Consider the following 27,842-nt stretch of genomic DNA (forward strand, 5'->3'; position numbering starts at 1 on the left):
CAGTCGACTCACCTAAAAGTCGATCGAAAGACAATCGATTAGCCGTTTAAGTCATTTTTTTAAGCATAAATGTAAAATATTTCCAGTTTGTCCTTGCGATTCATGATAGAAAATTAAAAGACTTTGAGTTTTCGCCTTGGTTGGACAAAAAAAGCAATCTGAAGACGTCACTTGGTCAATTTACAGAAAAACTGATTAATTGGTATTCAACAAAATGGGTGAAAGTAGGAGAGAAGAAGATACTGCACACAGCCAAAGAGAGGAGTGGTTCTGAAACTGTTAGGAGGCAAAAGTGGGCTGACGAAGAAGCTGGTTTCAGGACGCTCTGACTAAGAGAGGTTGCCGGTTCAAATACTGGTCGCCAAACTCTTCAAAGAAGTGGCCGAGGGGTTTAAGTTGTGCGTGGGTTATCCCGACATCACCTCAAACCACTCAGCAGTCTCCTGCAAGCGTTGCACATCTTGCAAAGTGAGAGAACCTGAGCTGAACTCGCTTTTTCTTTCCTCCATCTCCTCACCCACCCTTCAAACCACGCTGCTGGAGGGTCCCAGTGGGCAGACCGGCACTCACGTCTGAACCTGAGAGCGGTGATAGGTTGGAATCACACCGCCAAAGGGGGGGAGGATCGAGTGGACTGTGCTGTCATCCAGAAGTTCAAGACATAAAAAAAAACAGATGTCAACATCTGTGTCAGAAGAAAAGACTAAGTAGGTGACAGACAGAGTGTGTGCAGAACAAGAACATCAGTAAAAGAGGGCGTTTGTTGGAACATGAAAGTTGAAACGCTGCCATTGATTTAGGGGCATATAACACCAACATACTGTACAGTAACACTACTACTAGCTGGACACTGTAATGCTCAGCGCCTAATGAGAACTCTCACATGGAAGTAGGTCGCCAACATCACACTCATCAGCACTTAAGTACACAAATAATTACAGCCTTGTCATTCAGCGTCTGTGTGGAGGACGTGATGCGTTTCCCTCATGTGTCGTTTCATATTTGTGTCGTGAAGTCAGCATCGACGCACGATGTCAGCTGCTCTGTGCCACGAACGCTGTCGACATTCACTCTGATGAAAAATCTGCTAAAATGACACGCGGGGCCGAGCGAAGGTTTTAAACAACTTCCAGGACCGTTCTGTGCCGTCGCCTCCATGCTTGCTTTTGTTGATTGTCGCTGACAGGGGAACTGAATTTCCATTTATACAACGGTGGCATGAGTGTGATTATCTGTGATTCTCTTCAAATTACATGCCAACACCTTCCTGTGCACCGTCTCTTTTGAATTTCTTTGTGTTGTACTTATTCTCCCACCTTCACATCGTGCCTGCATGCGAGTGCACAAAGATAACAAACTGGGGCAGAGCGCGTTTCCCGGTCGGGCACGTAAGAGCACAAACACACCTATAATTCACTGTTACAGATAAATATTTTCTTTAAGGTCCCACAGTTTGCTTATTTCCAGGTTTTTGCTGGTCGACTAGAAAATGTTTTTTGCATGCTTTCAAGTTTAAATGTCATTTTAGTTACTGTCTCTTAAAAGCCCCCCAGTCTGCTCTGATTGGTCAGCACTCACAGACCTGAGTAGGCACCGCCCACTACACATGATGATGTCATTGGTGCAATTGGTTGTCTAAGGGTGGGCTTGAGCATTCAATTTACACTGGAGGTGCAGAGTTAAGGAGGCAAATGTGGTCTAATAACAGATCCTGCTGAGTTGCATTACGGGAAATGTAGGATTGGGTCTTTTTTTGTTGTTTTTTTTTAAGAGTTCAGCTCAGACTGGGTTTTAAATGTCAGAATATCTCAGCTTTGATTCTGAGCACTCTGTCTTTCATCTGCAAGTTCCACAACTTCATGCATATGTAATAATAAATGGCTGTAGAACCTCGTTAAAAGGACAAAAATGTAGCATGAATTTGAAATAAAGGGGGAGGGGTTTTTGCCTCACAGGATGAGTAGGTCAACAGGTTCGCTTCAGAGGTGTCCAGTTCCAGCAAACTTAACTTCAAACATGACACCAACTGCTGTACAAGATATCTGTTCTGCAGCACATGTAACAGGATCTTCTAATCATGCTTCAGTGAGCGTTGTTAGCTAACAGTGGCAGAACATTTGTCGTTAACGGCCTTCTAATGTTAAAAGGTCCTCATGGCTTTCAAAATGGGAAATTGCTTAGAGTCTGTAGATCATCTGAGTTATTAATCAAACACCTTTAATCAAAATTGGTTTTGTTTAATTAAGCCTAAAACGCCTTGGGAGAGAATGAAGTGCTCCAGAACCGTCGTCTTCTAAGACTCTTTGATTTCTGATCTCTGAGCAGGTTTGGGCGAAAAAATAAATCAATCTTAATCTTAATAAATCTTCAATTATTTATTTTTTTTATTTTATAAGATGCAGTGTGCAGTTACACTCCTGGAAGCCGTCCAGCTCCACCACCTGTTGGCTGGCTGACCTGTCGGCAGCTGAGCGCCTCCACTGCAGCGCCTTGCTCAAGGGCAACCTCCAGGTGGTCACAAGGGGCCCAGAGTCTTCGGCCCACATGGTATTAGTTTGCTGTAGACTGCTGTGTACTAAACGCTCATACAGAAAGACCTGAAATGTGATTTTTCATTTTTTTGTCCCTGGAAAGGTTAACCTGCTTTATCAAGAGATGATGTGCGTATAATGAAATGTCCGTACGGCAGCTGTGCATCGTACGCCTGCTGGAGACGGTGAGCCTGTCTGTGTTTGTGTGGACGGTTGCGAGGCGTGTTTAATTAAATTTCACACGCTGTGAAGTGTCAGATTGAGAAGTGCCGCCCTCCCCCGTCTCTCTCTCTTACACATAGACACAGACACACAAATGACTGCGGTACTGATCGTAGGAAGCAGATGAGATGTGATGTGAGTGGGTGGAAACATACGCTCCTGATAAGTGAATGGCTTTCTTTTTTTTTTATTTATTTAATTTTTATTTTTAATTGCCAGTCTGGTGTAACACAGGCAGCCAGTAGTACAACCTGTGCATGAAGACGTGTTTAAATACTGTAAAACTGACTAATTGAAGGTTTGAGTGTTGACGTCGTTGTGCACGTATCAGAGAAACGCACATGGATGGAGCGGTGAAAGGAGTCGAGGCGCGGTGACGTACAGCTTTTGACACCTCGCGTGGTGCTGTACCACTCAAGGGTGCTCGGATGAAACCACCCAAAACCACACGAGTCCGTCTTAAGAACACACACCGACACACAGCGGGGACCAAAGAGTGCAGCGTCGGGTGTTGCTGCAGACGGTGTGACAGGCTGTGATATCGCTCTGTCACACAGCGATGCACCAAGAATTTGATAGCGAGGAGCAACAATGAGGCGTCTCCGGTCACGTCCCGCCCTCCTCGATAGAGGAAGGAAGGAAGGAGCAGTGACCCGTACGTACGCAGCATATCAGCGTATTATATTCAGTTTGTATCATCTGAAGAATCCTTGAAGCTAATTCAGTCACACACACACAGATCTGAAAGTTATTTACTCAGAGAGACAGCAAGTCATCTGAGTTTCTTTCACAATTTTTATTTTCACTTTCAATCATCGGGAGCATTTTCTGAGCTGTCAGAGTTGAAAGAGGACTTCATGTACTGTCAACCGCAGGGAACAGAGTGTTTCTGTAGCCGTGAATCCGACTATATTTGGTAGAGCCACATGAATCAGTTGGCTGATATCATCAGTCGATATTGGCTTTTACGGATATTTCAGTATGGGTGCATATTTTGTCTGATAGGCACCGATATGACAACATGTTTTAGAGCCATTATAATGAAGGAAAAGATTCTCCACCAGTGACGTCAAGTGTAAAATATCCTCCATTACTTATCTGGTGTTGTGGCGATCATTGCAAAAATAATGTGTATCAGCTGATTCTGTATCGCAGATAAACTTTAAAATAATGATTGAGGCCATAAAGTCATTAGGAAACTTTACTCACGTGAGAAGTGACTTTACATTACATACAATCTGGTTTTGGACCGCTATCGGGACTTAAAATTGGGGTGAAAATCTGGTTATTTGGTGACAAACACTCACCCTTCAGTCATATCAACAAAAACTATACATCTTGCAGTCGCAGTCACAATATCTGCAGCAGGAACTGCATCAAATCAACAAAACTTCTTTTGCAAAACTACCAAAAATCCTCCCGACTCGAGTGTTCTGCCTCATGAAATGAATACAGAAGGAGCAGCAGAATCAAAGGAGACTTCCCGGGCCTCAAGATATCAGACAGAGCCAGCAGGCCGCGAGTAATCCCAATATTGGATTTGTGTTTTGATGAATGAAAATCAAGCATAATTTTTTGTTTGTTCCGTCTCGTCCTTCCTTGTTTGAACGTCTCGCTCGGGGCAACTTTTTTTGTAAAATTACGATAGATCAACATAATTTAAATGACCCGGGGCTAAAAATTGTGAGGGAATCATCAGTCACGCTGGATTCATCCCTGACTTAACAAGCAGAAAACTCCAAAACACATGTGAACTCAGATTCTCAGAAGAAGTGTCTGATTTGTTCCCCGGCATCACACCTGAATCACACTCATTTTCTTCCCATTTCATCCAATGAAATGAATCACGACTGTTCGGTGTCGGGAACACATTGGAATCCATTTCATCTGCGGCCCGGGTCATCGCGCCGGCTGACTCATCGGCTGAAACGAGTAACTCTCCGTGCACATGTTATCCCCTGCATAATGAAAAAACCACAAAGGAAGAACGAAAGAAAAAAAAAAACAAACAAGCAAACTGAGGAAGAAGTAAGCTCTGAGGGTTTTTTTTTATTTATTTTCTTCCCTGTTCTTTTTCCAGCACGGACCATTTTTCTCCCGCAAATTAAAGCTGAAAGAAGCAGGTCCTCCTCAGGCGGGCGGCTGCAAAACTCCATCAGGAGAGAAGGAGCGCGACGGCTAATGCCGGACGGAGCAGAGCTGGGAATACTGCGGCGTAAGCGTCTGCTGAGATGTACATCATCTCTCTGTTGGTTTGCGTTTTTCTGTTGTGTACAGTTAAGAAGCGAAGGCGAGGAGAGGTGGAGTGCTGTGCTATTACGCACACGCCTACGCACACGGGAGACCCCCCGAGGCCCGGCGATGCAGGTACCGTACTGTAAGTAAATAATCTGGATCCCCTGGTGTGTGTCGGCGATGGCGTCTGTGTGTGTTTGTGTGCCTTTCGTCCCACTGTGGTGTCTCCAGAGTGGCTGGTGTTGTGTATGGGCAGAAAAATAGTGAGTGTGTGTGTGTGTGTGTGTGCCTCATACATGATTGATTGGAGGATTTTGGTCTTCTCTCCGTAAACAAGGCTCCCTCAGTCTGAGCAGGGCAGCCTGTTTGAGCATGCATAGGTAAACCGGCAAAATCGCCTGATCAACATTCATACCGCGCCCACGCTCGGCCAGTGACTCCCCCCCTCTTCCTCCCTCCTTTTCCCCTCCTTCTCCTCCTCGTCCTTCTTTCCTTCTCTCTCTCTTCACTTTCACTCAGCTCCAATCGAGTCATCTCAACCATCGCCAGCCGATTTGTTTTATTCCCACCTCCTCCTCCTCCTTCTTCCTGTCGTTTTGTTCCATTGTCATCCTTCATCCTCTCATCTCCTCTGTTCTTCTCTCACTTTTATTCAAGTCTTTTCACTCCCTGCTTCCATCTCCTCTTGTCTTGCTGCTCTACTCTACTGTCATACATCCTCTCCCACTTGTGATCCCCTCCATCTTCCCGCCATGCGTGCAATATTCGTTAAAAGGATAAAAACACACGACTGACGACAAGCATGAAGTAAAGAAATTGGGAAACAAAGAGATAAATCTGCAGGATAGTCATCATTGTCGCTGTCTGCTAAATGACTTTTTCCAATTCAACCTGACTCCCCGTTCGAGACGTTTTTGTCTGTCGTGGAAAAGTCGCATAAAAATCAACAAAACAGCAGCAAGTCAGAAAAGCCAGTGGAAGAAGCTCCTTAGCCAACTCTCCTGAAATGAAGTGACACATTCAACTTGGGGGCCTCGCGAACACGAGCGGCTTAATGTCAGACAATGTTGCCGTTGTTACTCTGAGGGGCTGAGCAAGGGGAGGGGAAAAAAAAAAAATCAAAAGACCAGACTCTGCTGTCATTTAATCACAGGGAGAGGACATGAGGACGGAGTAATTAGTGAGAAGCGGTTTAAGACATGGGGAAAGAAATGGCAGCGAGGGAGAAGAGAAAAAAAAAAATACACCAGCGGGACAGAAAGAGAAAGGAAAAGACAGCGAGGACGAGACGTGAGGAGTGAAACAAAAGGCAGAGCGAGGGAAACAGTTCAAACAGTCAGATGAGAACAATTCAGCTAGTTTTCCTGATGTAGTATTCAGAGTTCAAACTCAAGATTCAGTCATAGATCCTCAGTGAAGGGAAACGCTGCACACACAGACAGTATGGAGGTCAAACTGGACTCAGGTTCAACTCCACTGGTTTCAAGAAATCCAACTGTGTGTAAGCTTATGAGAAAATGACCCCATTCTCACTTGAATGTCACGTTTCCTAATGGAGTTTAAGATCTCAGTCTCAGAATCAGAAACTCCGCCCTCTTGTCCAAATATGGTCACGCAAATCTGCAAACAGTGGTCCAAAAAGTGGGTGGCGTGAATCTGACCTGATGATGGCGCTAGATGAAAGATCACCAACGTTAAAACAACTGTTCCTGCGAGCAGCGTGACGGTCGTGGACATTCATCTAATAGCAGTCGTGACATTTCCCTGGAGACCACAAATGTCAAACTGCTAGCGCCGCTGGATGAAAAAGCCGAAGGATCACCAGAGCCATTAGACTCATCCTTGAGGCACCGTGCATATCTGTACAAAATTTCATCATCCAACAGTTAAAGATATTTAGTCTGCTCCAAGGGCGTGGACCGACTGACCGCCCCGGACCAGCATCGCACTCTCCAGAGCCGCGCCACAAGTGTGGCTAAAAATAAAAACGATTAATAATCCTAAATTTCAGGAGAGGAACACCAAAAGCGGGGGAGAAGGGACCGGGGGGGACGTTGAAGGGCATCCAACCCTTGTAGTAAGCAGGTGGCGATGAGGTGAGGTGAGGTGAGGTGTGAGTGATGCAGGCGCCCGGTATGTGGTCCCTCCAGAGAGCAGCAGGGGCAGACAGGGGTCTCGTCCCGGCAGCAAGGATTATGGCAGCTTGATGGTGTTTTGGCTCGCCAAGTGCTGAAGTGTCACCGTACGCGAGGCTAAACTCCACTGACATAACAACACAATGCAACCAAGTGTGTTTTCCTGTGTGTGTGTGTGTGTGTGTGTGTGTGTCACGGCTGGATCGCGGGGGAGGTCCTGTCACGCGTCTCACAAGCCCAGCGACTCCTAATGCCATTGTTAGCATATGGTTGTGTGCTAAGTGAGTTGTCTTTTGCTTTATCAAATATTTACAGTTACAAACAGAGAGAAGCCCTCGCCCTGGTTGGCGCTCATGTTTCATTGATGTCGCTCCCTCTCCTCCTCCTCCTCTCGCCCCGTTTGTCTCTCTCTCTTTTAAGTTTTCTCGTGTTGACGAATTCACAAAACATTTCATGGCTCGGGCGAAGCTCTTGTTCCAAATTAAAGGGGCACGCCACCTATTTTTTCTCATCACTCTTTTTTTCACGGGGAATAAGATCCAAGCGCTCTGGATGAGTACATTTATGGAAACAATGTTGGGTTGTATCATCATTAGTCGTATAATTACAGGGTCACACGCTCAGGTGTGTGTGAGCTGACCAATCAGAGCAGACTGGGCCTTAAAGGGACAGTAAACCACAAACAGATGAGGGCGAATACAGTGCTGCAGCGTTCCAACATTTTATTTAATTAAACCTTTCTGCTGCATTGATTTGGACTTTTATACATGTAAATCAGTCATTTGTGAGGTTCCCGACTGTGTGCAAGTAGAATACTACACTGCGAACAGAGATACTGACGAGACATGTTAGCATTAAATTAGCCTCAAAGTCCAGAAAAGTCAGTTTACTGCTGGCGGTTCACCTCCTAACAATGTCAACACGGCTTCATATGCAAAGTCATTTCCATGAGTAGGAGTCGGCTCGTTGGGTAAAGCTTCTCTAAACCTTTTTTGAATAAAGGCAACTTCCAATAATTATCAAAGAACCTGACGCCCCCGAATGTCCAAACGACTGCGGCATCAAAAGACGCAGGCGTGTTTGTTGACTGCCCGTTTCATTCGACACACAGCAGGACGTCTCTGTGTGCGGGTGACCGTGTGTCTGTCAACAACAATGCAAACAAGTCGTCTTTGAACGTTGGCGACATTATTTGTAACCTCCCGCTGCTCGTCGGGATCGAGTCGCGGAAAGAACGAGACTTGACGAGGAATCATCCGCAGATACATCGGCAAAAACGTCTGAGCGCGAGAAATCCTCTCTGCCTTTCTGTGTGAAAGTTTCCTCGCACTGCTCTGTAAATACATCTTAAGGGGGAAATTCTCTTTACTCCGAAGTTTTTTTAGCGCCATTAAGACGAACTCCCATGGGTAAGATAAAATACTTTGTGAATACTAACACAGATGTAAAGCTCGGTTGATCATCTAGTTGCTGCTTTTTGCATCCATCTCTCCCTCACAGGCTGCCTCGAACTTGGATTAAAAAAAAACAAAAAAAAAACAAAAAACCCTCAGAGGAGAACTTCTCGGGCCTTAATCAACTGATCACAAAAAAAATACACCCCCGCAGACGCACATACAGTCCAAAGGAGGCGAACCGGGGTCACTGTCGCCCTTTCTCACAGAGAAAACAAAGTCAAGAATCCATACAATGTCTCGCAGTCGTTTCATCATTCTCTCTGTGTTTCTCTCCGTCGCTTTCTCTGTGATGAGCAGAAACAAAGACGGGCGCGTCGCGGTGCACTTTGGCTGAAATGCAGGTGGTGTCAGTTACAAAGTATGAATCTGTCCTTTGTTACACCGCCGAGAGAGAGAGAAAAAAAAACACAAAGTGGCCCTTTGAGGCTTTGCAGAGAGAAGTAAAACTTAGTGTCGGTAAGTGCAGCGCCGACTGCGATGACCCAGAACTGTTAAATTGGAGCTACGGTAAAGTCAAACTGCCCTCCATTAAGCAGCGAATCAGCCAAATACTGGAAGCAGCTTTAATGTGTTATCATCTATCCATCCGTCCACCGTTCTCCTGAAGGACGGACCCCACAGGCAACCCCAGCCCAGGTGGGAGATACTATATTTAAATCTTGTTCTACAGAGATGTTTAGTTCAGCGCTGATACCACCTGAATATGCACAAACTCAGCAATTATCCAACAGTTCTACCTACAAGCAGTGAGGAGATTCTCATCCGCCCACACCGGCATTAAAACATTAATTATGAGTTAGTTGGCGACGCATGAGCTGTTATTTTTAGCTCTGTAGGATGAGGAAGAACACATGGCGGTTTTCTACTATGAGTCAAGATTTACTCTGAAAACATTCTGTATGTGGTTTTTCTCACTGATTTCACTCTCGCTCCTTTTAGATAGCGAAAGTGGCACATTTGCAGCAAGATGAAGGCTGAGATGTGCCGCCTTGTGTTTCTAAAAGGCAGGTGAAATATTCCTTCTTTTCCAAAAAGCCGCCACTGCAGTAGGCATAAACATGTGACGTGACGTAAAGCAGGAACTTGGGCGTGAACAGCGGAGCAGGTCGAATTTGTCTCAAAATAAGAGCTTTACATTGCACCCCGTTGGAGTTTAGAGCTGGGTTCTTAGCGGGGGGCTTTTAATTTGAAAGTAGCGACCAGTATTAGCTTGCCACTACAACAACAAGCGGACAGTGAAGACAGCTACAGAGACCAAGGAGACGCTGCATCTCCTGGATCTCAGCAGCTGTCCAGTTGTTCATCTTTGCGTCCGAGGATGAAGTGATGGACTGACTGCTGTGATCAGCCGTTTCCTGGTTTTAAAACTCCCCGGCTGTGGGTCGCACAACAGTGCAGGTCATCGACACCTCCACCCATCTCACGCAGGGGCCGGCACATCTACGATTTGGATTTATATAGCAATGGAGGTGGAACAAAGTGTACCCTCCTCAGCTACTACCCTTCTGTCTAAATCTGCTGACCTAGCCGCAAAAAGTACGGCCACACTAGCGGCTTGCTGCCCAGTGTAAAAACGGCTTCTGTGATCCGGTGCGACCCGTCTGAACTTCACCTCAGCCTTGATTCGTGACACTATCACCGGTTACTAATGAACCCGTTTACCTGGGGAATCATCCAAACAGGTGTTTTAGGAGCGTTCCACAACTTAATGAAGTTAATGAGGTAAAACATGAGATATACTGTCTGTGATCACATCGTTTGACTTTGTTGGGAGTCGGGGCGTTTATCACCCGACAGCTCGTGATTACTGAAACACTGAGCTGGTAAACTGCAGAAACTGTTTTAGCTTCATCTTTAGAAAAACAATCAGCTGCGACCTGGAGGAAAACAAGCTGACTCTTTCCATCCGTGATGCAGAGAAACGAATGAAGAACGAGACAGAAGCTCTGCCATGTTGTATCAGCGGTGTGCAGCAGGGGTGGAAACAATATATATCGTATTGCCACTGGTGCTAAATATTGATATTTTTATTAAGACATGCAGACGCTCTAAACAGATTATTCCCCTCACAGACAGTGAAATTGTTCCAGACACTTTCATACCACAGTCTGGCCTGTGGCCTCGTAGCAAACACTTCTCTGAACTCCACTTTTACAAGTGGAAGTTACAGTTGTATCATTACTTTAAATGTTTATATATTTATATATTTATGTATATTTAAACCTTTGTTTTACTAGAGAGTTACATGAGATTGAAATATGTGTCTCTCCAGAATTTTTACATTTTTTGCCAATTTATGGCTGTTTATCTTATAATGGAATGAATTTAAGTTCTTCCCTCTTCCTTCCTTCCTTCCTTCCTTCCTTCCTTCCTTCCTTCCTTCCCTCATTATGTGTGATAAAGTGTCATGGGGCTAAAACTGCACTTTTTATTAGATTACTCACAAATTCCATCATATTCTGTGAAACTGTCACGATGCATTTAATAAACATAATGAACTCTTTTTTCTTCGTGTTTCATAGAGGCTCTGATGCATATAAAGATTGGTTTTGCTCTGTACACAGAGGTGCAGATCTCGTCGTTACCACAGGAAACATGATAATGCGGCATCATGAATTACTCTGTGGTTCCTGCTCGTCCTGTGCAGACTGAGCGAGAGGCTGATAACAGTGATTCAGTCCGGCAGCGATGAAATACTCAGAAAACCTCCAAATGAGGTCGACCACGTTATGATAACTGTCTTTCGTGGGTTTATGAATTCACATGTTGTTTCCCGCACTGCAAAGGTCAGATACTGAGCTACATTCAAAATACGTCTCCATGTTTATCAATCAATATTTCATCAGTCGGTGTGTGGATGTTCCGTCTGACTTGATTCATGATGAGGAGCCTTTTTCCCTCCTCTAAATGCATTTAACTTCTTATCAGCCATAATTTTCTCAGATATCTTGTCTTTATTTCCTCTCTTTATCCGCCGTACTACACCACGGAGACTCTCTCGCACACATATTGTCGCCGTGCAGTAAGCTACAGCCCATAATCTGATTTTAGCATTAACAGGATTAGACCTGAGCAGAGGTTTTTTTTTTTTTTCCCCGCGCAGAGATACGGGAATGAAAAACTGTCTATTATAGTGCAGACAAGAATATGGCAAAGAGAGATATAAGATAGCAGAAAGTGACATGCTCTATCATATCAGATCACAGCGAATGATATCAGCCAATCGCAGATTACAAACAACCCGACTTCCTTTTCACCGCTTATACAAAAGAGGACGATCCCGACTGTGTGCTGAGAGAATTTCAAAAAGGGCGTGAAGCTCCCTCCCGTCTCAACAGATGTTTTTTTTTGTTTTTTTTGCGGCGCCTGTGGGGATGAAACAAAGCATCTCTGGACATTCATTCAGGCGTCGTGATGGACGGACACCCGCCGGATCCGAACCCCAATGGGGGAAAAAAAAAAAGGCAATTGATAGACAGAGAGCAGAGGCTGTAAAAATTCTGTTTCCTTCAGGGCGAGGAGGGTTATGAGGTGGTGAGGAAGGGTTGCCAAATCAGATACCAGCACATCAAGACTCGCCTCGGGGAGCGAAACAGTCGAGGAATGACATGAAGTCTCGGGCAAAAAACAAAAAGCGCACTTACACAGAAATAATACAAACACAACACACACAATCGTTCTTGTTCTGTATATCGCAGCGGTGCAAAACTGACACATGAGCGATGTCGTCTTTCTTCTCTCTTCCCCCGTTAACACACACACAAATCACCCACCCACCCACACACACACGCACACACACGCACACACGCACACACACTGAGAAATGCCCAACGGTCTGGAGACATCAAATTTTCAACCTACTCTCGCCACGCTTCAGTCAGAAATCACATTACCTCCGCCACCCCAATCCGCAATAAGCACAATGCAGCAGCTAGATCCACCTTGTCAAACCTCTGAGAACGCCATTACAGCTCCTCAGAGCTGCGTTGTGCCCGCTCAGGAAAAAAAAAAACAATCAAAGAAGCACCCATCCATCCATCCAGAGAGGAGTGCAGAATACCATTTCCAGTTTTTTTTTTTCTCTCATCTGGGACGGTAACGAGCTAGTTTTGAAAGAATGGAGAAGGTGAAGGAAGGAGCGCAGCCACAAGGGAGCGAGAAGAGGGAGGGATGGTGTAAGGTATACAATCATTAGTGAGAGGAGGATAGGCCCGCGGGGCGACGGTGGCAGCGGCACAATTGGCAGATCCGGTCATTCATTTGGAGTGACATTCATTAGGTGTGCCCTATAATGTGGCTCCTACATGGAGGATAGGATGAAGAGACACATGGAGAAAATGGCTCCATGAATCACCGACGTGGACACTATCGTACCCGGGCGTCTTCTCTTACCGGCCCCTAAACAAGGAGGCTTATCAAGGCCTGTAAGGCTCCTGAATAATGAGGCGCCCACTTCCTCCACAGCACGGCTGTCGGCTTCAACAAAAACAAGTACAGCTGATAGTTTGTACAGCAGAAAGGAGCGCTGGATGGAACCGGGACCAGGACTTCGTTCCACATTTATAAACACTTGTGCTGGTGATTAGTTGACTGACAGAAGATTAAAGGGGACATTCTGTGCTTCTCCTTATATTCTGTCATACAAATGTACAGTTACAAAGTTGGACATTCTTATTAAACACCAAAGTAATGAGGGAAACGCTTGTAAAACTAATTGCTGTTAGCACAAAGCTCAGGTTTCAGATTTCCACTGAGGAGAAAGTTTTTTCTTGGTTTCCCTCTGATGTGTTGTGGCTGCTCTGCCTGAACAACTTCCTGATGGACGGATACTTTTACTTGTGGTTAAAGTACCCACTAACTGCTGCTTGCTGCACCGTTAGCTGCCATTAGCTAGTTTGCTCAGTTCGCCGTGCAATTCGTAGTTAGTCCCGTTCCAGATCCTAAAACCTCTATCTCCAAAAACCATGGTAACCTGTGCTGAGGGTGTGTTTGACCTAAGGCTAATAGGTGCCCCCATTTAAAGCCCCGCTGGCAAGTTAGCTCAGTTAGCTATGCAGCTAGTGATACAGACAGGGAGCCCAGGGACCAGCGGGAGTTTTGGTGTTGATACCGCTTGTACAAGAGCTTTGGACTTTGGGCTGGGTTGGCATGTTAATTTCAGGAAGGAAAGGAGAGAGAAAGAAAGAAAGAAAGAAAGAAAGAAAGAGGAATGAAGGAGCTCCAGCCACCATGGCATGGCACGACTTACTGTTCTTTAGTCATTTCTAGTCTTTAATTAGGGTTAATTAGCCTCTCGGTGGGTCTGGCCAGTCCTCGCACTCCACATGAGGTGATTGAACAGCCACTCAGTAGAATACGGCTCACTGCTGTGGACAAATGAAAAACTCTGACATGCTGAGTGAAGGAGGGGAGCGAGGCCGAGCTGGTGCTACGTGTTTTCCTGTGTGTGTGTGTGTGTGTGTGTGTGTGTGTGTGTGTGTGTGTGTGCTGAATTTAATGGCTTGTTTCCTCGCACGCTGGCGTGGTTGAAGGCACTCGCACTGAAAAAAAACCTGCACATAAAAAAAAGAGCCGTTATTCACAAATTGCCACAAAGCAGCATTGTCAATAACACACCACTCAAGGGAGACACAGATGGCTTTAACTCTCAGCTCCTCTCTGGCTAATTGGGGCATCACTGTTGTGTCTGTGGTTCCTATCACTCTCGTAACTATGTGTGAATTTGTGAGCACAATGCATCATCAGACCCCGCAATTCTTTTTTTTGGGGCCCGGCTAAGCAACGCTAGCTTCCTGCCCGCGATGGCTGAGTTGTTATTTATGTTCCCACCTTTTGAATCAGACGATCAGAAGTTGATATTGAACACTTGGTCACGTTCTTGGTTTCTCAGAAAACTGCTGATCTGAATCAAGGAAACAATTCCTAAGACAGTTTGAGGAAGGTTCTTGTCCCTGTGCAAGATTTCCAACACCGACACATCCTTTATTAAGAAGAAGCTTTAAAAATCTCTTCTTGCACTGCGCTCATTAAACTAGGTTACTGTCTGTACACAGATTTTGGTTCAACAACCGTTCAGTCCGCTAAAAATGTGAGACGTTACTGAGGAACGAGTGAGGAATTAATCAGCAGGAGGTCACAAAAAGATCTGAGACATCGATTAAGTAATTAGCAGCTGATGAGTCATCACTAGTTTGTGGCACTCGGCGATCAACAATGACTCATGAAGAGAGCGCTCGGTATGTAGATTCACATTATTACTGAGCATTTCATCGCCTGATGATTCATTAATACAGCGTCTCCAAGCCTGTTCTCCTGTTGTTCATATTGTCCACAAACCCCACGACACACTTATTACTCACTCACTGACCCGCTCCTGCCTCGGTCCTGACTCACTCCAGTAACTACTCACATTTGTTTTGTGCACTCTGTTGTAAAAGTGTTCTTTTCCAGAAGGTAAGTGGTCAAATCGGAGGTGTTGTCCTGAGGCGCTAACAAGCCGGCGCAGCAAGCAAAGAGTCACGATGGAGCTGCACTGACATCATCCAGTGGGATTAATACCTACAACAACCCATGAATACATGTTTTATTAACATTAACATTTAAAACTGAGGTTCAAAGTCTTGCTTAACTCTGGAAGCAGAAACTGAAAGAACAGTTCTTAGCATGAGGTTCATTTCTTGCACTAACTAACACAGTTGTCATGTAATTTTTGACATTCTGGGCAATTCCAATATTTTTTAAACCCGGGCCCTATTTTTCATATTTTGGTGCGTAAAGAACTAACCAAGGTTTTTGGTATTCTAATGTCGTCACACTTTGGACCCGTACCCAGCTGGTCCAGACAGATAGCTGCTCAGCACCGAGTCAGTTTTTCCTCTGCACTGTCGCCAAGCGCTCGCTCTTGGGGGAAATGTTGCACGTCCGCATGAAAATTAATTCAGACGTCGTCGGAATGGAAAGTGTCAACTGTTGCTGTGAATCGGCGTCTTTACCAACAACAACTGGTTGAGTTTACTTTTAGCTTATGTTGAGGGTTGAAGTTGCCGCGTCGCAGCTGCCAGCTGAGGCGATCGTGTCATTCACACAACCAAAACATGTTCACATAACGGCCGACGTTTCAAATACCAGAACGCTCGTCCTTCGTGTGATTCTTGACACTGGAAACACCCGCAATGGCTCCATCGTCTAATTGCGAGCTTGGAATGGAGGCTGGAGCTTCCGCAGTGACTCCATGTGATGCCGAAGATCACGCAGCTCAATATAAACCTTTTATAAAGCGTGTCTGCAGGGTTTGAGCTTCTGCCGGTTTGCATGATCTGTCAGCGGCGTACACCCTGAACGTCAGTCTGAACCACATCGTGGCTTTATTGCTTCGCCCGAGGCATCTGGAGCAAAACCATCTCTGGGTTCCTTGAAGTGAAATGACTCCATAACGTGTAAAAATCCTGAATTTATGTATGAAGAAGGAAATAAACTGTACATGTTAACTTTATGACAAGAAAAAAAAAAAAAACCTGCTTAGTTACTCTAAATGATTTAGCCCTGGGAAATACTAATACCAATACAATGAGAAGTGTAATCTGAATTCCATTCTTCGCTGCATACCTTACGTAGATTACAGCCTCAAGGCTTAAAACCCCACAAGGATTTCAGGCTTTCAGCATATGGCTGAAACAAAAAATAAAAATACACTGCACCAGGGGAATCTGAGCAAAACGGCTCTCTCTTTAGGGAGAATCTTTGTCTTCAACTTTAATTGCAGAGAATTAATTGGTGGAAACTTTTGTCCCTGACAAAAGCGGCCCCTGTTTCATTAACAGTGTCATTAATAAAAGATGACGTTTCTTGTCTTTAATTAGAATTAGCGGAGGGGGAATTGAGTGAAAGGGAGAGAGACGCAGAGACAAAGAAAAATTAGAGGGCACTGGAGGGTTGGAGGGCAGGAAGATGTGAAGAAAGCGAGGAACAATAAAAAACAAATGGGAACAGAAAGAAAAGCCCAGCAGGTGCCAATAACAGGGTGAGGTGCATTTGCATTAGCAGACTCGTGAATCATACTATCGTCACAATATCACACCAAAATGTTCGAATGAAGAAAAAACACTGCAGATCAAATGAGCGTGTGGAGGTTGATGGTTGCGAGGTGTAACGTTGCCGCGGCTGACTGCCTCCGACAGCGAAACCAGACGAAACTTCAACCAGCTCTCCTGCCTGTTAGCACTGCAACACACACACACACACACACACACACACACACACACACACACACACTTCACTGTCTTTCTTCATGATGCCGGCAGAGGAAAAAAAGAAACTTTTTAATTGAGACGTGATAAAAGCCATCTCTTTGTCTTCCTCCACAGTCTGGCTAACAGAAGATAAGTGAAACGGGGAGATACTCACAATTAGTTAAAGAGCTGCAGCGCAGCACTGTGTAACCCTGAGAGGTTCACATCATCTATCCCACTACAGCTGCTGACTGAATATGCTACAGAACACAAACCTGACTGGGCCTTGAACGACCCTCATGTTTTTAATTTAAAACCTGATCCAAGAATCTAAGATCTGTTATCATCCCCATCACAGAGAACTTTCTAGTTATTCAGTTGCAGTGATCAGCTCGGCACTGAGCCAAAACAAAACAGACAGGATAAATTTAAAGTTTTCTTTGTACAGTAACCACAGCGGATGATATGGTGAGGGTTGAGATCATGGTAATAGTCAGAGATGGGACATGAATTCATTTATTTCACTACTAAAGATGAAGTATTTTGCTCATTTTCAAGTTAATCGTTGGGTGTCTGATAAAAAAATGGATGTTTCTGCGTTCATAAATCTAGTTTTTTTCCATTTCAGCAGCACCTCTATTCACCCACTGCCTGAACGCTCTGTCTTTAGGCCCCTCCTCCCAAAATACCCGCTCTGCGTTGATTGGTCCTCTCTCACAGGCCTGAGCAAGAACATGTTTCTGCATCAGCACATTCAGCGTTTTGGTGACGTGACTCACAGGAGTCCTGATGTTTGTTTATCGGCACAGTTTCTGGACTCGGGCTGCAACATTAACGGGCTTCTTCTCGCTCCAGAGTTTGTTGTAGAACCGACGTGGTCCTGGTTGTCATGGTGATGTGCTGTACGACAAACAGCCTTATCTTTACAACTTGACACAACTTGTTTATCCATCTGTGCATTCAGCATAATTTGCTCATTAGCGACATTCCTGCATTAATACAGAGACGGTTCAGAAAAGTAAAAGTTGACCTTCAAGTTTTGTCAGACGTATTGTACATTTAATCGTACATAACACCGTGTATTGTTACTAATTTGACAATAATTATGCAGAGAAATGTTGGAGCGGTCTGTGCACGGCATATATGTGTATAGCAATATCAAAATGTGTCGACACTTCACCACAACAATGCAAAACACTTGTGTAGAAAATGAGATTCAAGCATTTCAGTGCAATATTCAGCCGTTTGGCTGGAAGTGTGCCTGCACATCGTCTGAGCCTGCAGGACGGTATATCCATTTTTTATTGGATACCTTGTTACTGGGGTCAGAGAACATCCCTGGTAAATGTCTCCTTTGTTGTGATGAATTTATGTTGCACCTCCGCATGTGTGTGTGTGTGCAAGTCAAGTGTGTGTGTGTGTCTTCTGCGTACGTGCGAGGGAGATGTCTGCGTATGCATCCTCCGTCCTCTCCATGTTGAGTCTATCAGGGAGGGAACTTGTTGACCTTGAGACTCCCGCAGAACAATGAGCGAATGCCTGCTGTATGCTAAACAATCTGGAGGCGTATGGCTTGTGTGTGTGTGTGTGTGTGTGTGTGTGTGTGTGTGTGTGTGTGTGTACGTGAGTGTTCGTATATGAACCTGGCTGTGCATAATCAGCAAGGCGCTGGAAGAGCTGAAGAGTGAAGGATCGACCACGAAAAGGCAGGGTGTGTGTGTGTGTGTGTGTGTGTGTGTGTGTGTGTGTGTGTGTGTGTGTGTGTGTGTGTGAGAGACGATGATGTATTTATAAAGCCTGCAGGACAAACACACACACACACACACACACACACACACACACACACACACACACACACACACACACACACACACACACACACACACACACACTACCTGGACCGACTTGTTTTATTCTGATACAGACAGTTTGCTATGTTTTTATTGCGAGTTGTAACATAATCTGTAATTTGGACCGGCTGTAAGTGATCTAACATTTCTGGATGCTGTTTCTTGTTATCGCTTCGGTTTCCAGCCTTTTTTGCGTCCCCGTCCCGACTGTCGGCTCGCTTTTCTACTTGTCCGTCTGCCCGATTATCTACAGAAATAGCAGCAGGTGTCTTGGCTGTGAGTCTTCAGTAGTTCTCTTTTCCCTAATGCTTTGCTCTATATTTATGAAGGCTCTAAATACGGCAATAAAAAGCATATAGGCTGGAAAACGGTTATGGATCCCCAGTGGTCGGGTTTCAGTGTTTCTTTTTATGGCAGAAACACAAATGATGTGTGAGGTGGAGGCAATTAGAGACGGATGGAGGGTTGTACATGTCTGCCAGAGAGACAAGGAGGAAAACAGACATTTGTCGAGAGCGCACACACACACACACACACACACACACACACACACTCTTTGCCGGCACATTCTGATGCACGGGCACACGCGCCAGACGCCGTCGCTGTTAAGGCCATTACGATGATTCAGGCGCGCCTGTGGGAAACGGCGTGAGTCACCTACAACTCGGGTTTCTGTGTGTCAACCGAGACGACCCTCAAGTTTTTACCACTTCTGATAAATGCATTGACACATCAGATACTCCTTGCATGTGTTTAAAGCATTTGTGCAGAAAAAAAAAAATAAAAAATGTGCTGGACGAACCAGGTTGAGGCTGAATACACCCCCTCATGGTGGCGGTAATAGCAGTAGCCTCCCGCAGCAGGACAGCGTGACCTGCGACACCACATGAAGTGCTCAGGAATGGCCAGAGGAAAATAACAAATTGCTCAAGGCATAGATCTGAAGTCCAGATTCCTCGGATGCCTAACAGAGCAAGTGCCGGAACGAGTGAGATCAATGGAGGCCAACCATGGATCCGACTCGGCCTTGACAATGTGACCTGCGACACCACAAACTCTGGACAGGAACGTCCCGAGGAACGAGACAAAGAGCTCAAGGTAACGACCCGGCCTCCACATTCCTCAGATCCCACTAAGGGTCGAGCATCTGCAGAATGTGCCGGAATAATTCAAACGTTTGTGCGTCAAAGACCAAAGATTTCTTTATTTGTGTGACGACGCATGAGGTCCTAATTTCAGGTACAACACGAGAACACAGAGGGATTCTGGGGCTTCGTGAGTGTCACCAATGATGCAGCAACAATATAAAATGCTTACAATGAGACACCCACACAGAACGCACATGTGCTGTCGAGTGCAATAATACGAGTCTAATGTATCATAACGAGGTTCAGCAGGTTAACTTATCAACTCCTCAAACAAGAGCTTCTGTTCGCTACCATGCACAGTTGTCTCATCCAGACGAGGCGGCGAAAGGCCTCGTTTAGCAAATGAGACGGCTGAGCTCGGCTAATTGTCATCTCCCTCTTCTCTCTCGCCGCTGTCCCATTCCTTGAAAGACAGCGAGTATCACACGCAAAAGACTTTCTTCTCCTTAATGTCACACAGCTTCTGCGGCCCGGTGCAAACTCGCCGCTGATGAAACGAAGATAACACGAAAAAGACTGGAAATGAAAAGGGAAATGGGGGAAGCCCGGATTAATTGAGTCACCCGATAAAGAAATCACAGGCCATTTCTCCACGTAGAGTAAAAAAAAACAAAAAACAAGAGTGCGCTCGCAGCAGATGAGATGTCTCCTCTGACACGAGCATTGTTCCAATTATTGTTTTAAACCCAGAATTAGAAAGTCAAACTGAGCGCTCAGCAGAGTGAGAAAGGGCTGCATACCGAGTGCAGACGCATAATAATCTGCCAGGAATATACATGCTCCTATAATAACACGAGCAATCAGTCAACCCCGACTTCTTATTATCCGCACACAAAGGCCTCAGCGCAGGCCGCAAAGTCGGTTTCAAATGAGCTCCAAGTGGAGTCAACCTCATTCAAGGACGCGTTTGCACAGCAGTGGGCGGACGAACATGCTGCATGTGAGCGCACACAAACACACATGCAGAGATTTGAACAAACAGCATCTTGAATGACGTGCGAACAAAACAACAAGCCTGCTGTAAGTTCTTTTGAGTGTCGGAGCACTTGTGTAACCCTGGCAGCCTTTTCCACCACACTTTCACAGCGCACCAGCTGCCCGGCTCGGGGTGGCGAGGGATCTTTAATCACACACCCACAGTCTCTGGCAAATTGGCGCCTGCCAACTGGAATTGATAAACCAATAGCCACAACAACGAGGGAAGCCGTCGCTGTGTCAGATGCACCTTGGTGGAGCTGCAGAGCGAGAGCAAGGGTCACCCGGAGAATCTCTTTCTCTCGAGTCAACTTGTAAAATCTCAGTAAAGGCGAACCTCAGCAGAGCAGCGTCCCGCGCGTCTGACCCCTGGCTTCAGATCGTGGAGGCAAGGATCGGACAAAAGCACAAGGAGCATGAAAGGAGCAGCCGCGGATGCTGATGGTGAGATGTGGAGGTGGAAAGCGAGAAAGATCAGAGAGCGAGACAGATGTATAAAAAAAAAAACCACGTGAGTTGCTGCAGCAGCTGCATGGCCGTGAACATATAAATGACACGGAGCCTGCGTGTAGGCAAAGACTGCAAACAAGAGTCCTGAGGATTGATCCTAATACACTAATGATGCTGCAGCTGTCACTGACTCATCACTCCTCACTCTCCAATGCTCTTTCCGCTGCTGCTGCTTTGATCTCTCCTCAGACCTTCCTCTCTGCCTCCCTTCTTGTCTTTTTCTATCGCGCTCTCATTTATTCTCACACATTCCACTCTATTGCTTTCCTCTTTTTTTTTGCCAAATCCAGGTGCTTTGTTGATATTTTCCTACCCTGGGGCGAGAATTTGGACTTCCTCACTTTTGCTCCTACAGCGTGTTAATCATCCATTTTCTGTAGAACTTGTAATACAATGTTGTCTGTATTCATGTGTCTAACAGTGTAGCTAAACATTATCCCTCCACGCTCTTCCTCTCTCTCGCTCCCTAAAAATGACATGTTTGCACACCTGCTGCTCGCTCTGCTCCAACGCCTCGTCCACATTGCCGCTCTCCGTCGCTCCACCTGTCTCCTTCCGTCTGAAGTTTCCCTGCGCCAACCTCACACAGCAAAGAAGGCGGCAGAAGTCTCCAAATGTCCAATTGTTTTTTCTTTTTTTTTCCACGGCCAAGTGTTTCACACTCCTCCCGGGATCCAATTTGTCGCAGTGGCGCCTGCAGCCCGGGTGTTCTTGTCGTGCACGTCATGTAAGAACTCAAGATGGCAGCGCGCAACGAGCGACGGATGGCATTTTCCGGTAGCGAGGTGTTCTCGCTTTGATTCTCAGTGGCAGATGTTGAGCGACACCTTTTGAGAAGAAAGCCAGAAGCAACAAAGTCTCAGCACAGAGGCGTTTCACTCGCGGCTGACAGTGATGTGCCGTGTGTCGCTTTTCTTCAGAAGAACAGCTGATGTCAAAGCCGGGGTGTAGTTTTGTTGGGTTTCTCCCGACGCATTTAAGTTAAAGGGTAACTCCGTCACATTTACACCTTTAAGTGCGTTTATAGATCTCGGGGAGTTCTACTGCATATGTGAGAAAAGCGTCAGAAAGCCGTCTGTGGCTTCAAAGAAAGCTGCATGTAACGTGACGAAATGCCTCCGGTGAATTGCATTGTGGGTAATTTGAGCACCAGGTGTTGAAAAGCACTCAACTGTTTGAGAAACTCGGTGATAAACTCAATACAACAGGGCCAGAGCTGATTTATTCCACTTACTACTTTTTATAAGTTACCGCCTACATTACCCACAGTGCAACTAAGCAATTTGCCTCCACCACAGGAGGGATTTTTTTTTTTCTTTCATCAGATTACAAGTGGCTTCCTCTGGTGCAACAAAAGGCTTTATACCTTTTGTTTCTCATGTGCAAGTTTTCTCCCCAAGACCTGTAAACACACCCGAATCGTGACAGAATTGGTGGAGTTGCCCTTTAATTCACAACAACAATAAAACTTGGGAGAACCGGCGTCGTGTCGGGCGAGTGGGATCCCATCAGAAACTCAATCTCATCACACTGTAATTAGCAGCATTTAAGACAGAATTCTCTCTAAAATAATGTGTAGCTTACGATTAGAACTGGTGCCACAGATATTACACATTCCAAATCATTGATTAAATGAGAATAATTAACTTCATTAAAAACCATCTCTTATTAAAAATTCAGCTCCAGGGTGAGAAAAAGAGCCAATCGCGGCGTAGGAGGCTCGATCCAGCCTGGCTTTGATGTCACACTGTAGCCATCGAGCATACGGACATTATTGAAATACATTACTGCACCGAGCCAATTAGGGCTGGCAGTCAATCAACAGCATGGATCATAAACAACGCAAATGAGAATGCTGCAGCTTTTCGTCCTCCTCCCTTCTTCTTCTTCTTCTTCTCGGGTCGGGATGAAACACGCCGCCTGGTAGTCCGAGTGTTCCCCTGCTTGAGGATACCAATTATGGCTTCTTTTTTTTTTTTTTGTGAGGAACGGTGAGACGTACTCCAGCTTGGAATTTTGGTTTCCAGTTCTCTCTTCAGTGGTTCCAAATGAAATATTTAACTCTGCATATATACAGGACATTAAAGCGTAATCCCCGGCTGGTTTTCAATCAGTCGACAAGGACAAAGGGAGAAGTTGAAAGGAGCCGTGGCCTGCTACAAAGGACATGAAATGGTAGCCTGGGTTCTTTCAGAAGTGAGAACATAGCTCCAGACTCGGAGGTTCGAGGAAGGGCAACTCAGATGTGAGAAGAAAAGAAAAAAAAACTGCAACTCATATTGAGTTGTGACCTCGAGACAGTCGTAAGCAGCAGACTGACACGGCTCCTCGTATGAGCTCATTCTCCATTTTAATGAAACAATCCAGCGTTGATATCGGAGTGAAGGCAGCGAGCGGCTTTACGATTCCTCCGGCGAATAATCAAACTCAGGTTTCTCTGTTTCTCACATAGGCAGAACTGACAAGTTACTTCAAGAAAAGAAGTGGCAGAAAGTAGCAGTTCATTAAATAAGACTTGGCAAAGACATTCACTTCAGTCATAAACACCCTCAGCAGGGGCTCAACAGAGGATGTTTGGATATTAGGTAAAGCCGCCCGAGGACACAAATTTATTGCATTGTTTTTCTTTTTCGTGTGCATTGTGTTTTTTATTTATTTTGTTTTATGTTGTTGGAGACGAAGCCAGAAAACCAAACACCTCAACTGATGATTATTCAGACGAATGAAACGAACATGTTTCCCAAAACTAATGCACATTTTGACATAACAGAAATAATAACAGGCTACATGGCTTTTTTTTCTTCTTTTTTTAAATACACAATGGAACCCAAAAAAATAAATTAATTAATTTAAAAAAGCAGAAACACAGTTCCTAGCAATGAAATCAGGGGGCGGATAGAATAATAATAAAAGCCCGAACTTGAATACTGAATAGGAACGGATCAGCAAATGTCATGTCGGGTCCTCTGAAAGATTGCTCACAATAACAATTTTACATTTCCACAAAGATTTGTAATCTCCGTCCGCTGCTCTGAATGTACGGGACGAAAAAGAAGTAAAACCAAACAGAACAACTCGTGCACATGTGTGGCAGCCGAGCAGCCGAACAGCGCCGCTAATCCGAAACAGACGAGGTCAACGCAAAGAATCCCTCACACAATAAACCGACTCCGTACCTCATTAGTGTGGGCTTCACGCTGCGAGGTTTTCCAGGAGGAATGACAAAATGGGAGAATTCCGGGTGTTGATGGAGAGGGAAGTTTCTCCTGGCCGTCACGTGGACTTCTCCTACTGTAGGGAAGTATTTGGCGCTCGCCCGTGACATAATCAGACATATCAAGGCGCTGACTGCACGCAGGGGCTCCGACTCCCAACTCCCAGTCAATTTGATATATTAAACAATTATTGAATATGCCACCAAACAAAACTCAGTGACACAAAGAGCTGTGTAAATCTCTGGCTGCTTCCCCCTAAATTATGTATGACTCAATGAATTATTCATGAGGAGGAAGTGGAAGAGGAGGAAGACGACGGGCAAATAAGAAAAGAAAAGAAAAAAAAAACAGGGAAGAGGGTTGAAAATAAAACAATGGGCTCGCAAATGGAATAAAAAGGGGGTAAAAATAAATGCTGTGTAAGAGGCCGCGTCGCTTCTGTTTGGTGGAAACTCGTGAACTTGGCAAATCAGAATGAGTCAGTCAATTCAAATTGAGTCGGCTGTCATTCACGGATGAATGGAGGCTTATTACGGTGATAACATTACGGCGACGGCTCGCATGCATGACGGATCAGCAGTCAGTGCAGTGTTACGGGACGATAATGTGATTGGCAAACAAAAGTACGGGCGGGAGAGATGGTGTGTGTGTGTGTGTGTGTGTGTGTGTGTGTGTGTGTGTGTGTGTTAATGGAGGACACTGACGGATGTTTGCGCGGCAGGTCGGCCGTCCGTCCATTCACTGTGACACAATGTCTTGCCTATATATAGCACATTACATGGGTTAGAGGAAGTAATCCCGAGCTCAGCGCTGTAATCCCAGCTTTTACTGAAATAATTTGATAAATATGCATCGACTCTGTGTGACGCTAATAACAGGCCAAAACATGGTAATCAGCCCCGGTAGCTATTTAGCTATTGTTAGAGGAGCTGCTGATTGGATAGGTGAGACCGAAACAGCCATATTTTTTGGAAGGTAAAGCAAACATTACAAAACACGGCAGGTAATCAATGCGTCGCCGCCCTGTGCAGGATTGACTCTGGGTGTCTAAACGCAGCCGTGGACCGGCGCTGATTGCAGGCTATAGTTATGACAACGCAGGTGCTCCAGGCGGCTCGGGTTAGCTGAGCTGTCACTGGCCCCCTGCCTCACTAGCAACAGTGTTTTACATATAGATTGAATTACCTGGAACAGTTGTGCCCTATGTAAATGACCATTATGCTAATGGTGTGCAGCAACACACACACATCCTGCCAGACATGGACTGTGTGTGTGTGTGTGTGTGTGTGTGTGTGTGTGTCAGGGAGTTTCAACAGAACTGCGTCAGTGCTTCCTGTTCTCGAGCATTCTTGGGTTGAAACTGAAAACAGTATAGAGTATTAAAATCACTGATTATTGTAAATATATGGTCATCACCGCTGCCAAGGAGGAGGAGGAGGAGGTTTGTTGGCTGGTTACACAAATACAACTGAACAAATGTCCACAAAACTTGGATGGACGATGAATCTCAGCCCAGAATAGAGCCCACTAACTTTTGGTGCAGATTTGTCTAAAGGGACGGATCCAAAAACTTTTTTTTTTTTTTTAACATTGTGAGGTGTTTTTTTCCCACTTGTTTGTTTATCACTCCGGCAGTAATGCATGGATCGTGATGGAAAAACATCTGAAATAACTAACTCTAACTTAGAAGATTGACAAAAAAGGTTATATATGGAAATAAACACCTACATCAGTGAAAGAAGCATCATCTTTCTGGTGAGATTCAATTATAGTTAAAACTGTTATGGGTGGTTTAAACTCTGGAGTGATAAAGGGCTATGGAGTCTGGTGAGGGTTGAATTAAAGCCCTTGGCGGAGGTATGCGCTCGCCATTTTAGCTTTGGTTAATTGGTAACAGGCGATATGAAAGTCGTTGACCAGTACGTGAACCACTTGGCTGCATGAGGATATTAAAGATATTGCATTCAGTTTTTCTTTGCAATTTATTTTTGGAATCAGGGTTGTAAAAGCTAAAACTGCCTTACATCAAAATGTCAAACATAAATAAGAGGAGAGAGAGAAAGAGAGGGGGGGGACACGAGGCATCCCTCAGCTGACCCCACGAGCAGACAGCGAGACAGAATCCAGACATACGGACTAACAAGAGCTTCTATAGGGAGATGAGATCACGACACACGGGGGACTCCGGAGAGAGAACAGGTGCAGAACACAAGGACAGAGGACAGCTGCGCGAGTGTGACTGATGAAGAATGTGGTCTGCATGAGGCAGCGAAGAAGAAAGAAAAAGAGAAGCACGGTGAGCTAACGCAGAACGAGAGGTATGTGGAATAAAACATGATTATCTCGAGTGGGAGAGAAGAAGAAAAAGGTGAGACGGGAGGTGGAGAAGAAAAAATATATATCCCCCGTCTATTCAGAAAGGTCAAAAGGTGTTGTAATTATTGTAATTCTACGAGTGAGGGCTGAAAGAAAGAGAGGTGGCGTATACATGCTATACGATCTGAATGTCATGGTCATCCAGTTTCAGCTGGCAGAGAGGAGACAAAGGAGCAGAACTGCACTTGAGGAAAAAGGAAGAAAAAAAGGGAAACGGCGGGTCATTAGCTGAATGCCAGGCCCCGGCTAATGAAGGGAGAACTGGAGCACGGAGCAGAGCACCGGGGAGCTGAGCTAGCTTTTACTGTGCATTCCTGTTCAGCCAGGGCCAACGTGTTCCTGCCGCCTGCTATTCTGGTCTGATTGGAGTGGTCTGAAGCACCCAGCGAGCTCATTGTGCAGGAGTCGAGGGGGGTGGTGGTGGTGGTGGAGGAGGGAGAACCACAAGAGAGATGCTTGCACCACGGGGGATCGGGTTGCAGGGCTGAGGGTCACCATCTCTGGCCTCCTTCGCGGGGCTGCATTCCTCAGGCCACGCTGATTCAAAGCACATCTGTTGCTGTTGTTCCCACCACGCAGCCGCCGGCACTTCTCTCACCCAACACCCTTTCCTCTTCTCTTGTCCTCTCGCTTACATTTTGTGTCGGCTGTGTCTATTTCTGAACCCCCGTATCGATCCGTCTACATCTTTCATCTTTCACCAAAATCTACTTCCCTCTCAGCAGTTTCTCTTCCTAAACCCTCCACTTATTTCACCAGTATATGCAACCGCCTCCCCCTCATTGTGTCTGCTGTTTTGTCACCAGCAATATGTGAATAACCAATGGCTGTATTTGCATTAAATTAGTTTCAGCGTACACACTACCAAGAAAAAAAAAAACCTTTCGATCACCCCCCACACAGCCATGATCAGACTAAACTTGCCTTACATAATTATCCTATCAACCGGTTGCTCAGCCG

The 27,842-nt window shown here is 45.4% G+C and overlaps 1 protein-coding gene and 2 long non-coding RNA genes across 11 annotated transcripts in view; 2 read left to right on the forward strand and 1 right to left on the reverse strand.

The window, feature by feature from the left end:
- sdk2b (sidekick cell adhesion molecule 2b) overlaps positions 1–27,842 on the reverse strand; it is a 352,080-nt gene that overhangs the window by 196,368 nt on the left and 127,870 nt on the right. The window lies entirely within an intron of this gene.
- Positions 945–3,402, forward strand: LOC119009628. The gene is made up of 3 exons (XR_005071775.1): positions 945–2,085; positions 2,397–2,547; positions 2,635–3,402. It is a non-coding gene; the product is annotated as an uncharacterized LOC119009628 (long non-coding RNA).
- On the forward strand, positions 4,105–27,427 carry LOC119009629. The gene is made up of 3 exons (XR_005071776.1): positions 4,105–4,685; positions 4,834–5,130; positions 26,662–27,427. It is a non-coding gene; the product is annotated as an uncharacterized LOC119009629 (long non-coding RNA).

This window comes from Acanthopagrus latus, chromosome 20 (assembly GCF_904848185.1).
Source record: "Acanthopagrus latus isolate v.2019 chromosome 20, fAcaLat1.1, whole genome shotgun sequence".
NCBI lineage: Eukaryota > Metazoa > Chordata > Actinopteri > Spariformes > Sparidae > Acanthopagrus > Acanthopagrus latus.